The 12,540-nt window shown below is 38.9% G+C and overlaps 1 protein-coding gene across 4 annotated transcripts in view; it reads left to right on the top strand.

The window, feature by feature from the left end:
- LIMCH1 (LIM and calponin homology domains 1) overlaps positions 1 to 12,540 on the top strand; it is a 174,504-nt gene that overhangs the window by 31,726 nt on the left and 130,238 nt on the right. The window lies entirely within an intron of this gene.

Below are 12,540 nucleotides of genomic sequence, written 5' to 3'. Positions count from 1 at the left end.
TCAATTTGTACCTTAAGGGAGACAAAGTACAATTAAGAGCATGAAAAAGTGTCATAGGTTTTACTCGAGTTTTTTGATCCTTACTGAAGCTGTTCCCTTAAAGATTACTGAACTCTTCAAACAAGCAAACAACAGACAAGAAATTTAAAGTGGATGTTTGCGCATTACAGACTACTCTATGTTCTCCAGCTGCACCTTACAAGCTGCAAAATTCTGGGAATTGCTTCTCTTGTTTTGAAGACAGCACTGCTGTAGTACTGGAGTTTGGTGCTACCTGAAAAATGGTTTGTATGTAGGGGTGAATAATCTGTAGCTGTTGGAATGTGACTTAGAGAGTACTTGAAATTTATTTTTCTGATAAATTTGAGGGTTTTTTCCTGTTGTTGTCGAATCCAGACTGCTTCAAGTTTAGAATAAACAGTTTTTCAGGGTTTATTTTTTAATGGTTGTCTCAAACTAAGCCATTTTCATAACTACTGTTTGTTGGACTTGGGTCATATCACATAAAATAGAGTATTCTTTTAGCCTTTAATAAAACACGGTTGGTGATGTTTAGTGTTATGAACACGGTTGAGAGGTTTTGTAATAAAATAAGACTATAAAGATCACCCTCCAGTGCAAATTTGGTCTCGAGCTGACTGAGCAAAAAAATGGTCAAAGGAACAATTTAGTCACAGAGCCAATAATGTCATAACATAACCTTTAGTATCTAAAATTGTTTCACCTTTTCCATTTCCTACATCATGACTGTGTATGTACATTTTTGGTGACTTCTAGAAACGGTGTTTGTGGTACAAGACTCAAATAAGTAACTAAGTATGTGGTTTCAAGTCTTACAATACACAAGTAGGCTAATATGAACAAATTAATATGCTTTTTGTCAAATTAATGTAAATGAATTAAGAAAGACTTGAAGAACTCCATCCAGATTTGCTCTCAGTGGTAGATGGCAGGAAAAATATGTCTGGCAAACTTTCTGTTGGAGGAGATTAAAGACAAGTATGCTGAAAAATGGTGCAAGAATTGCTACAGCTGTAGGTGAGAACACCTCTTTTCATTTTAAAGCCAAGTTTTTTAACTGAGAAAGCTGTGTAGGTCTTATGAATTATCTTGAGGTTGGTGGAGTGTCTGCTTCATGTCTAGTGCTAACTGGTGAAGCTTACAAAGAACAAAACCTTCAGTAGGAATTATTCTTGGGGCTGTTCCAGCCAGTGTTTGCTGATTACAGCGTGTGTAATACTGTAATCATGCTTTGAACAAATGCCTTTTCTAGTGATATAGCAAGGTAGCCCTCTGCCCTCGAGAACCCTGCCCTCACAATGCATGGTCTAGTTTTCCTGTTTCCCTACTGACCTGCAGTACTAAAACACTAAGCTTAATACAACAGGACAAGTCAGTAGTGAGAACAGTGCAAAAAGTCTTGCTAAACTGTCTCAACTCTAAATCTCATTAATAGTGTTGGCTGTACCATGTGAGCAGCAAATCCATGTCCATTGCTGAAGCTTTGTTGCTGATCACTGTGCCTTCTGCAGTGGGTGGCTTTGTACTTGGAGAAAGGAGGAAACCTGAATCTCGCTGAATTTCAGAAAGACTTAACATATGCATCCCTGGCTTGGAGCCTGCACCTGTGGTTTTGGAGCCTGTCTGGACTTTTAGATATGGCCAAGTTTTCTCCAGAACAGCTGTTCTTATAAGATTTAGAACAAGAAGAGGAAATCTCCCAAGAACTGCTGATTGTTGTGAAACTCCTTGCCATTTTGGCAGAAAACTTGCTTTAAAAACTGAGGACAGATCCTAAAGTGCTTAAGTGCATAAGAAACTTTACACACCCGAGTAGTTCTGCTGCACTCAGAGGACTTCTGTCTCTATGTGGAAAACTGCTGTTGCTCTTTAGTGCTTGCAGATTCAGGCTTGAGTAGTACTTTGCTGATGAGCCTCATGTTCTTTAAACTCGGATCCACAGATGGAAGACATGTAGGCAGGAGTTTTGAATCCATGGGAAAGGCAGAGGCTTAAATACAAATAACGTAAAACTAGATTATGAGCGTATTTATGCATGTAGAAATATGGACATCAGTAGTGTCAGGTCTTAAAACTGGGGAGAGAGGAATGAGAGCTAAGTAGTATTAGGTGCCTTAGGTTATATGGTGCATCAAGAAAAGGTAGTAATTAGTTTTCTTAGGAGCCTGCAAGTCAGTGGAGTTGGGCTCCTTAGGTTGATCTCCTGATGGAAAACCCTTTAAAGTTAGGTGGCAAAGTTAGTTGGTCAGAATCACCTCCCTTGCCAAGTGTCAAAACACAGCCAGTGTAGTCAACACTAAGAGGATGCAACTCCCAGGGATGGCAGAACCCAAGTTCCATAATTATTTTAAATGGCTTTATGAGAAAGTAACCAGTAATTGTTCATAAGCATGAGTAAAAATGGGGAAGTGACTTCTTGTGACAGATGATCATACTCAAATAAGTGTAAAAGGTAGAAGTTTTTGACAGTAGATAAAATGCAGTAGGAAAGGCTGCTAGGGTCAGGTATGTATGGCAGTGCTGAGAAAGGGACTTTCTTGTGTTGCTTTTGAAAATGGAAAAGCTAGCTAGCTTTATTCTTTGTGATGTATCCATAGCTGTGTGCAAGGAAAGCTGTCCATACTTGTGACAGGCTAAATAAAGACCCCAAAGGAAAGCAAAGAAATTAACAATATGCCAAAGATGTGTAATACACACTCTTTTCTTCAGGAGATATACCACATATGATCAAGTTGTAACTGTGCTACCAGTTACTCTGATGCCCAAGATCATATGTTTTGTGTAAAAGCTCATAAGGGGAAGTTCTATGATAATTTTTGGTGGTGCTGAGATGTTGGGATAGACCAGCTTGGGGCAATTTTTCTCTGTCTCTCTCTTTTTAAAAAAAAATGAAAGATCCTTCCTCCTCCCCACACAATGTATAGGCACATTTCCAAAACACTACTAATGAATGCACTAATTTAACAGCATGCAGTCTGTAGTGCTGGATTTGAGAACTTTCTATGCACAGATGGAATTTTCCCCCCTACAATGAACAGATGAAGTGAGAGACAAAACAGGCTTCTTGGATTTCCCAAGGGATTTCTTTGGTAAGACACTGAAGCCCTTCTTTTGTAGGGATAGACTGCGCTTTCCTGTCAAACTTCCATGTTTTGGTTCAGAGTAGTCTGTGGTCAAGTCTGTGACTTGCTTTCAGAGTTCAATTTCTGAATATGTGTGGCTTCCTATTGCAGGCTTGTGTTAAAAAAACCCAACACTTCTTAAAATGTGGAATGCTTGGAGCTAGAGCCAGCTTGTGGAATTGCTTTGAAATGAGACAGCTTAACTGCTCGGAGCTGGGAGATGGAGTCAGTTACACTTTTGTGCAACTCCTTGAAGTCATTGTGGAACTGCTTTAGTCCAAGATATTTAATTTTCCAAGCCAGTGAAATTTACTGCAAGAGTTACAGGTTATTCGTGATTCATTTGCCTGCCCAGTCTCATATGAGTTACTAAATTTTTTAGAGGTGTCAACAGAGAATCTCATGGGATATAGACTCTGGTGTGGTGGATGCAGTGGGAACGTTTAACCAGTTTCAGTAGGGTGTGGAGTAAACTAATTAGATGGTATCCAAGGCAGGAAGAGCCTTTTTCAGAGACAGTGCTGTGTTAAAACAAAGGGATAAACTTTTACATTAGTACAGAGGAACTATGAACGAGTGGGAATCACTTAATACCATTGCTGCAGTTATTCTGCAGATGTGGTTCATTGGGTTTTGCAAGCTTCGTTCCAAAATGAATCTGGCTGCTTTGGCCTTTAAAGAATTTTTTTCTTTTGTCTGTGAAAACATGTGGTATCAACTCACAAAAAAAAAAAAAGAAAAGAAAAAGGAAAACCTCAACAAAAAACCCTTTACTGCATATTGCCTTTAGCAGTAAATGGTTACCAACTGTATAAACAATGAAAAACTTTATGGAAGTCTCCGTTCACATATGTCTTGGTGTGTAGCATGTCTTCAAGTCTCTCAGCTTTGAGCTAGCATGAACTGAGACTGTTATATGGGCATCAGGAAGTCTTGGTCAAATTGAAACATTTTCATTTTGTTGTCTGAGTTAATTTTGTAAAGGTTACAACATCACTGAGGCAAACCTATTTTCTCTGCAGCTTGCTCATTGTTTCTGCATCGTAATAGGGGTAAGCCTTTGTCCACACTTGAATCCTGTGTTTTGGTGTCAGATGTTTTTTGAAAGGCATGGTTTGTTAATCCTAAATCAAGTTTTAAGATTGAGATAGCAGACATTCCTAGTACTTGTTTTAAATTGAGTAGGGCATCCCATTTTTGGGGCAATAAGGATATTGGAGGTTCATTAAAACCCCTTTCTTGAGTTTTTTAATCTGCAATGCACACTTGATGATTCTTGGGTATTTTACCTTAAACAACATGGAAGAAAAGCATGGAACACCTGTTTTGTCATCTGAGTACAGCTTGGGTAGCCAGATCAGTGAGACTGATTGTAGTGTTGGATCTGCTGGATGGAGCAAAAAACACAGGTGTTCTCTGGAGTCGTGTGCCAAGCAAGAGTTTTTGTTGGGTAGGGAGTGCTTGTCAGGAAAAGGAAATGATCACTAGCATGCCAAAAACTTTTCCTGGAAAAACTTTTTGAAGAGGTTAGTTTTCTGGGATCCATCAGGCTGCATGAATGATGTCGTGAAAGACTTTGCGCCTTGGGCATAGCAGGAGCAGAAAGGACGTGGGAGCAAAGACCTCATTGACAGCACTTTTAGTTTTGGGGTTTTTTTAGAGCCACCTTACATTTTCACAGTGGGTAAAAATAAGGAACTGTGTTTCACTGTAAAGTGGATATTTTAGTCTTGTCCTACTAAATCCAAATAAATATGTTCTATTTTGAGTTTCCATTGATTTGAACTTAGGCTGTTTGAAGTTGGGCAGATGTTGGCATAGCTTGTTTCTGCCATTTTATAGAAGTTGTGTCTATGAGACAGATACATTATTTATATTGCTAACTAGACATCAAAGTATTTTTAACAACATTTTCTTATATAGTTTACATAATTTAATGAGTAGAGCTCAGATAGTTCTCAGGTGCTGCATTCAAACTGTGTTTGAGCTTTGGTGTTTTATTTTTGTGCCCTGTACTAATGGCTTAGTAACTAGGAGATTTAGACTTTTCATTTCTGAATGGTATTGCATGAATTTTTAAACTACTAATTATTTTAATTTTCTTGCAGTCTTAATGCAGACACATGAAGCCTTCTCCTGTGCCATGTGTGCATTTTGGTAATGTGACAACCTCAAGACATTTTGGTTGGTTTTAACTAAATGAAAATAAACAGGCAGCTGGCTGTGTAATGACATCAGAACGCCTCTATAAGCCAGGAAAATGTTACAATCATAACTAAGTTGAAAAGATGCTCTCAGAAATTCTATTCTTTTTCCTAGTGAAGGAAACTGCAACATTATTGTTTCTTGTTTTTAAAATCTCAAGTCCTAGTAGGCTTTCCACAATAGTGGAAGGCGTTTTCAATATTGCGTAGTTTAAATAGAACTGGTTCTCTTTCTCAGGTTTGTGAAGACTTACTTTGACACAAACATACAATTGGTTTAATACTACAGGGCAAATTCAGATGAAGTTGAGTGGATAGAACATTTATAAGATGAAATACCATTAAATATGTTATTTATCTGACTTTCAGTAAGTCGTGATAACAGCTGTTGCAAAATCCTCCCTGTTTTTGCATGAAAGGATACTTTTTCCTTTATATTTGGTAGCCTTTCATCTTGTTTTGATGTCTTTGTTTCAATCCCTTCATACCATATTCTCTGTGAGTTTTATGACCACACATTTGTAACTATTTATTAAGAATATTTGTGCTTGTAAATGGATCTGGAAAGTTTCAAAAACTGTTTGCTAATACTGCATGCTAGAGGTGGTTGTGTGAGATAAGGGATGAAGGACAGTCACTGGACAGAAGCAAGCCCATGTCTTTCTGTCCCTCCTTGTGAAGGGATGCTACTGAGGAAAAATGTATGAGGGGTGTTGCATATTCTTGAACAGAATTGTGTCCTCATGATTATAGATGGATCTTCATAAATGTACAGAGCTTTATCTCTTATCATCTATGACTTTAATGGCCAAATGTGTGCAGTATAGGAGGGGAAAGGGGAAGAATAAATTGCAAACTTACTCTGTCCTTAAGGAAAGTGTTATTTGTTTCACAGAGCGAAGACCAAGGGCATGTGGAACTGTTATCACATGCTGGGGGCCAGGTAAGGTGTCTGTATGAAAAATATTGCCGGCTCTGCTCACTAATTATGGTGACGCAGAGCTCTGCTACAACCTAGCTGAATTATTGGGCATTATCATTAAGCTTTCCCATCCTTCCTTCTGTTCATTCAGTTTTTTCCTTCTTATACTTCTTTTCCTGAGCTGCACCCAAACTGTAGTGATTCCATGGGCCCAATACAGCTCTTACAATGCTGTAGTATGCATTGTGAGGACAGAACACAGGGACAACCCTGTTATTTCCACAGCAATTTTGCAAGTGCATGTCAGATGACTGAAGTTCCTTATTTATTTATTTTTAAGCCTCTTTGGCAAGGATTTCTAGGTCTTAGCATTAGCAACTATTTTGCCAGGTATCAGTAAAGATTATGCATTCTTGAAATTCTCAGTAATTGTCACTGATATCTGTGCAGTCTGCTTTGAACTTCCAACTTGGACCTTAAGTGTGGAGTGACTTTTAGCAGCAGGAAGGTAGCTTTGGAAATACTAAAGAGTATTTCTGTGCATAGCTGCTCAAGAAGTCCTCTTGGAGATTTGCATGTCTCTGTTGGGGCTACTTCTTCAAACTGGATGATTCAGTGTTTTCATATGATGTTTCATACTGAGTATGGTGTGAAGTTTCATTTCTCACCTTAGACTCTCATACAACTCTCTGGCTTTGGAAAGTAAGCTCAAAGTATGGTTAGGGTTGCCAGCATTTAGTTGGGAAAGGTATTGACTGAAAAATAATACTGGCAAACTTCTCTCTTCAGCTGAATGGTCTGTACTGTAGACTATCAAAAGAGCAGACATGAAGCCACTTTGGAAAAGGGGTGTGCATGTCTTCTGACAGTCTGCTCCTAGCTAATGATAAGACAGCTTTGAAGGGAGTAGAAGCCCTAAGAAGCTGAAACGTGTTGTCCACAAAGGCCAAAACCAGCTAACTGTGTAAAATGCTGCAGCCTTCTGTAGGATCTTTAAACATGATCCTGTGACCCATGGCAGCATGAGTGTCTGTCCAAGCAGAGAAGGCGGCCTACTAAGTGATTTCAGAACTCTGCCACTTGAAAAGCTTGAGGAAAGGATTCCTGATGAAGATCTTCCTATGGAAGATGACCTCCATATTTTATCCTTCCTTGATCTACACTTGACCTTAAAAAAAAAAGTACTTGAACATTAGTCTAGACAAAGTGTAGTTTTTAGCGGTCTCCAGTTTTTCAGAGTCCTTTCTGTTGTCAAAATCCAGACATTCATTGAGCTTTCTCATTAGACAATCATATTTTAGTGCTCAAACAGAACATAAATATACCAGACTTCTTTCACTGTGTCTCCCCAACAACTCTACACTGGCTCTGTTATTTGAGTAGTGGACATCTGGACCCTGTTTTCCTTTGTGAGAGTCAAATCCTTCTGGAAATTCTGTGTGTGCCAGAGACTGAGTTCTTCAAAAACATGAACAAAGACGGTGTTGTCAAATTGCATGATTGCCTCTTTCATTTCTTCTCTTTCCATTTTCTTAAGAATACTGAAAAGCTAGACTGACATAAGTGTGTGTTCCTGGTGCACTTAAATTAAGGTCTTCAGCCTCCAAAGAATTCAGATGGTTGCTAAAGGTATATTGGACCCTTATGGAAGTCATGCCTGAAGTTGTGTCCGGGAAATATTCTGTGTTGGATCCTCTGTATTCCACATAACTGGTTTCTCTGTGCATCATGAGAGAAGAGCAAAGCCAGAGCGCTGTGCTTTCTGACTGTCAGCTCACCAGATCTTACACAAAGCAAATGTAATCCTATGGTTTTCCATATGATGAAACTGTTGGCTGGAAGCTGCAGCCCATGCCCCTGGTGATTGTCCCTGAGTCTTTTGACACTGGTGCTGAACAAGCTGACTAGCAGAGCTGTTTCATCAGACCCACTACTCCTGAATAATTAAGAATGGATTTTGGGTTGATGACAGATTTGGCAGCTGCAGCTGTGAAATGATGACATTTAAAATTGTCGAAAGAAAGATAATAATAGAACCAATTGGACTTCAGGAGAGCAGACTTCAACTTGCTCAGGAAACTGGTAGGACTGATCCTGTAAGAGCCTGATCTGAGGGAGAGTGACACAGGAGGACTGACCTAACCTTTGTCTGCAGGAAGATTATGGCAGAAACAAATTATCTTGGAAGCTGTTTGAGGCTATATGAAGAACAAGGAGGTGATTAGGAATAGTCAGCTTGAATTTTCAAAGGTAAATTTTGGCTGACCAACTTGCTTGCCTTATGTGGTGAGATAACTGGCTCAGTGGCTGAGGGCAGTGCAGTGAATGTTCTTGTCCCTGATTTTTGATGTTGTCTTCCATAGTGTTCTTTATATAAGATAGAAAGCAATGGGCTGAAGTCTGCTGGATAGGTAGAAAACAGACTGGACAGAAAAGACCACTACTTAGTAACTGCTAAGTTCAGTTGGTGGCCATTTACTACTGGTGTTCTTCAGCAGATCCATATTGTGACCAAGTCTAGTCCTTCCATTCTTTGTGTCTTTCTGTAGGCATCTGCCTAGATTTATGGCTATGTAGCTCTCTGTTGGGAAGTTTGCGGACTTCCTGGCTGGTGCATCAGTATCCATCCAGCCTCGTGCAGATACACTTAACACTGGTTCTTCTGAGATCCCATGCTTGCTCCTCTTTCCTTACTACTGTTGGCAATCACCCAGCTTCTACATGAGCCATTCTAGTGCTTTGAATTTTGCTTTGTGCTTCAACTGTACATCTTGCAAGTGTCCATAGCCCTTTGCTTTGCAGTGGCATTTTAGTCCTTATACACAGTGACAGGACCTAGTGTGGTTTTCTGGGCTCAGTTTGGTTGTGTGGTATGATTTAAAAATTTTTTTTTGTTTAAATGCAGAGGAAGATGTACATAATGCATCTGATTGATTGTGCCGTGCTATGCAGAAAGCCAAAAGGAGTTGCATCCTGACTCACTTTCTTGATTCACTTTATGTAGTTGTCATTAGCTGGGCTTGTAGAGGTACACAGCTACTTTACACATCTTGGTTCTGTTAGGGACACCTGTTTTGTGAGGCAGAAAGAGATGATAAGAAAGACCATAAAGACTAGAACATGGTTTCTCTGGCTTCTGTCCACAAGCAGCCTTTAAGGAGGAATTGAGAATGAGGTGGCTGAAGATGCCAAGTGCCCATACCTGTCCATTAGGTATTTAATAAAACCCCAGGAAAAAGGAAATGGGAAGAGAATGCATTCCTTTTAAGGAGGATTATTGCTGCCTCATTGAAAAACCCAAATCAAACAAATAAACAAAAAAAATTCCCTAACTCTTTGTTTAGGGCTAGTATTGTTTTTGGATCTTGTTTTAGTCAGGACTGCAACACAGGTATGAGAAGTCTTACATGTGCAAAAGTGGGAAGTATTTCTCTGTTGAATATGTCTCTTAAGAGGCATAAATGCCAGAACTCAGGCTGGATTCTGTGCTTAGACTCCTTTGATGCCTGACATTTAAAACTATTATTGGTTCCATATCAGGTGAGCTGTGATGGCCAGTAATGGTTTTCATTGCACATCAAAAGAAATCTTTATGTTCAGTGCAAACCTCTGTTTATCCAGCTGCTGCACACGTTGGATGATGACTAGTGCAAAAGAATGAACTAGTGAAAGATGCAAGATTTTTTTAGCAGTCTTCAAGCAGCAGAGCAGGGCATTCAGTCTGTGAGCTTCAGAATCTGAGAGATAAGGCCAAGCATCCTTGTGTGAGCTGGATTGTAGAGTTTTGCAACAAAGACTTTGGACTGTCCAACTACATTGGCCTGCTTGGTCATTTTTACCATTTTTTGGTAATGTAACCATCTTCATGTAAAAATTTTCTAGAGGTTGTGATTCTCCACTCCTCTCTAATGTGAATCAGCACCAAAACATACGAAATCAGAGGGAATGTGGTGCCTACTATAATCTGTTTTGATAAAACATAAAAGTGATTTCACACTTTCGTGTGTAAACTAATCCACAACTGATCATTTATGATTTCATATACAACTGATCCACAGTGATGTCATATACTGATTTTTGTTTGCTACAGAATGGGACATAAACTGCATTGAAGGTATGTACTTTGTCAGCTGTTCTACTGCCATTTGCCTGAAGGACAGCTTTGTTTTGTGACTAGTAAAGCATTTGAAGTTCATTATTTGTGCACACCATTTCTTTTACCTAAAGCCTAAAATCAACTCTTAGAGTTGCCTGTAGCAGAATTTGTCTGAAACGCCTGTTCTAAGAAACATAGATATCTAAGATCTGGCAATCCAGCTTGTGTTTTCACATCATCTTTCAAGTAACACTTTTGTCCTTCAAGGAGCAAAACAGCTGTAGAATTGAGAATTTCTTTAGTAGCTCATACTTACTTTTCTAAATATCTAAACTACCTGTTCTAGACATGGGCTGTCCACTTGGCATTTCGGAGCAAGTCTTGGAAATGTGTGCTTATTTCAGACATTTTTTCTTATAATTACAAGCACTTCATACAGAAGTAATTTGGGAGGCCATGTGTTTGTATGTAGGAGCTGCTCTCAAAGGCCGTACAAAGAATTAATCATTTGCCTAATTTAGCTTGTGGGTTTTAGAGCTTATCAAATTTCTTGCAGTTGTTAGGGCTTATTGAATACTTCAGATTTCTGTGTGCAAATTCTGCCATGGTTCAAACAAGATCTACCAATATTAACTTCTAATGAACATTCTAATATGGGTGTTACATTCATAAGAGGCCTTTAAATTTAAATTTAATATTTCTACATAACTTGCATTGCAGTAGTAAAAAAATAGAGTGAATTTGAAGGTAAGCACTCATAAATTGGTGTTAGTATTTAGTCTGCCTCTCTGAACTCACTTCTAAGATGCAGCATAAGTTGTGATCTTTACCTATATAATCATAGGCTCTCTTTATCCAGCAGTCTTTTTCAATGTATAAGGTGCATAGAGCTAGGGCAGCTGGTCAGTACTGATCTTTATTTGGTGCGTGTATTCACTTCAGGATTATTGCATAATATCTAAACACGTTGCTGAAAACAGCTTTGTTAATTTATTGTTTTGAGTTTTCATCCTTGTCTTTTTTATTATATTTCAGTACCCCTGAGCAGTTATGTGAGTTCAGATAGGAGAAAAATAACTACTTACCTTGTATTGGTCCTATTCTTAGCTCATCTAACCTGTTAGACCTTCCTCTGCAGTGGGGTTGACTGTGCTTCACAACCTAAAGCCCGTGTCTTGTCTTCATTCACTTCTGGAGAACCTAATCCCAGCACAAGTGTATTCAGCCTTGAGATACTACCAACAAAAACCAGTGTGTTCCAGTTCAGAGTTTGCATAGGTGTACAGAAAGGCACTGCACAAATTCATGGGTCTACAGTGGTTGTGAAAGGAAACTTGCTATATATGGATGTGGCCAAAATATTGGCTGCTGTCAGCACTAGGATAGTTTTTGTGAAGAGACCTCATTATGCAGGACTAGAGAGGATGAAACACTCAACACATATTTTAAACACATATCAGTCACTGCATCTACAACTGTGCCTATTCCTGTGTCGGTGTCGTCCTTTGATTTAAAATAACACTCCTGGTTCCAAATGCACCTTGTTGTTTAAAAATCATGTAACTGGATTGTCTCAAGAGCAGGAGGTTGAATGAGTTAAGAGTGGAAACAATTTCTCTGGGTGAGGTGGTAGTTAGTCCTGCCTTGGGAATCTTTTGATAAGGAATGAGGGGGAAAAAAAAAAAAAGAGTACAAAACAGAACTCATGAGTGTATGTATAATTATTACAGTATAATGTATTCCATGGAGGAAGAGGTGGTGTCTCGGCCTCAGGCTCACTGAAGCATTATTAACACAGGTTGTAATGGGAAACCAGAAATGGGCCATCTCTGAAATATAATTGAAAATAGACTGCTATCAAAGACTTCATGTATATGTAAAAAATTGATTACATACCCAATTCCAATTCAGAATATATTTTCATTTCTTCTGAAGTTATCCTTCAAGAGTATTTGCTTTTCAGTTTATCTTGCTCATGGATACCAACCCCTTCCTTTCCTGGCTCTTCATACAGCAAGACTTTTCAACAGCCAGTGAACTGGCTTTTGAATTGTTGGGGGGTGAAGTTATCTTTGTCTTTATGTTTACTTGTAATCAGCATGAATTGTAAAGAACAGTATTTATTGCCTTGCAACTGTGCTTTTGTCTATTAATAGGCTGAAGCTCATATGTGTA

This window comes from Corvus cornix, chromosome 4 (assembly GCF_000738735.6).
Source record: "Corvus cornix cornix isolate S_Up_H32 chromosome 4, ASM73873v5, whole genome shotgun sequence".
NCBI lineage: Eukaryota > Metazoa > Chordata > Aves > Passeriformes > Corvidae > Corvus > Corvus cornix.
The sequence above is the reverse complement of the archived record's forward strand: the minus strand, read 5'-3'. Positions and strand labels throughout refer to the sequence as shown.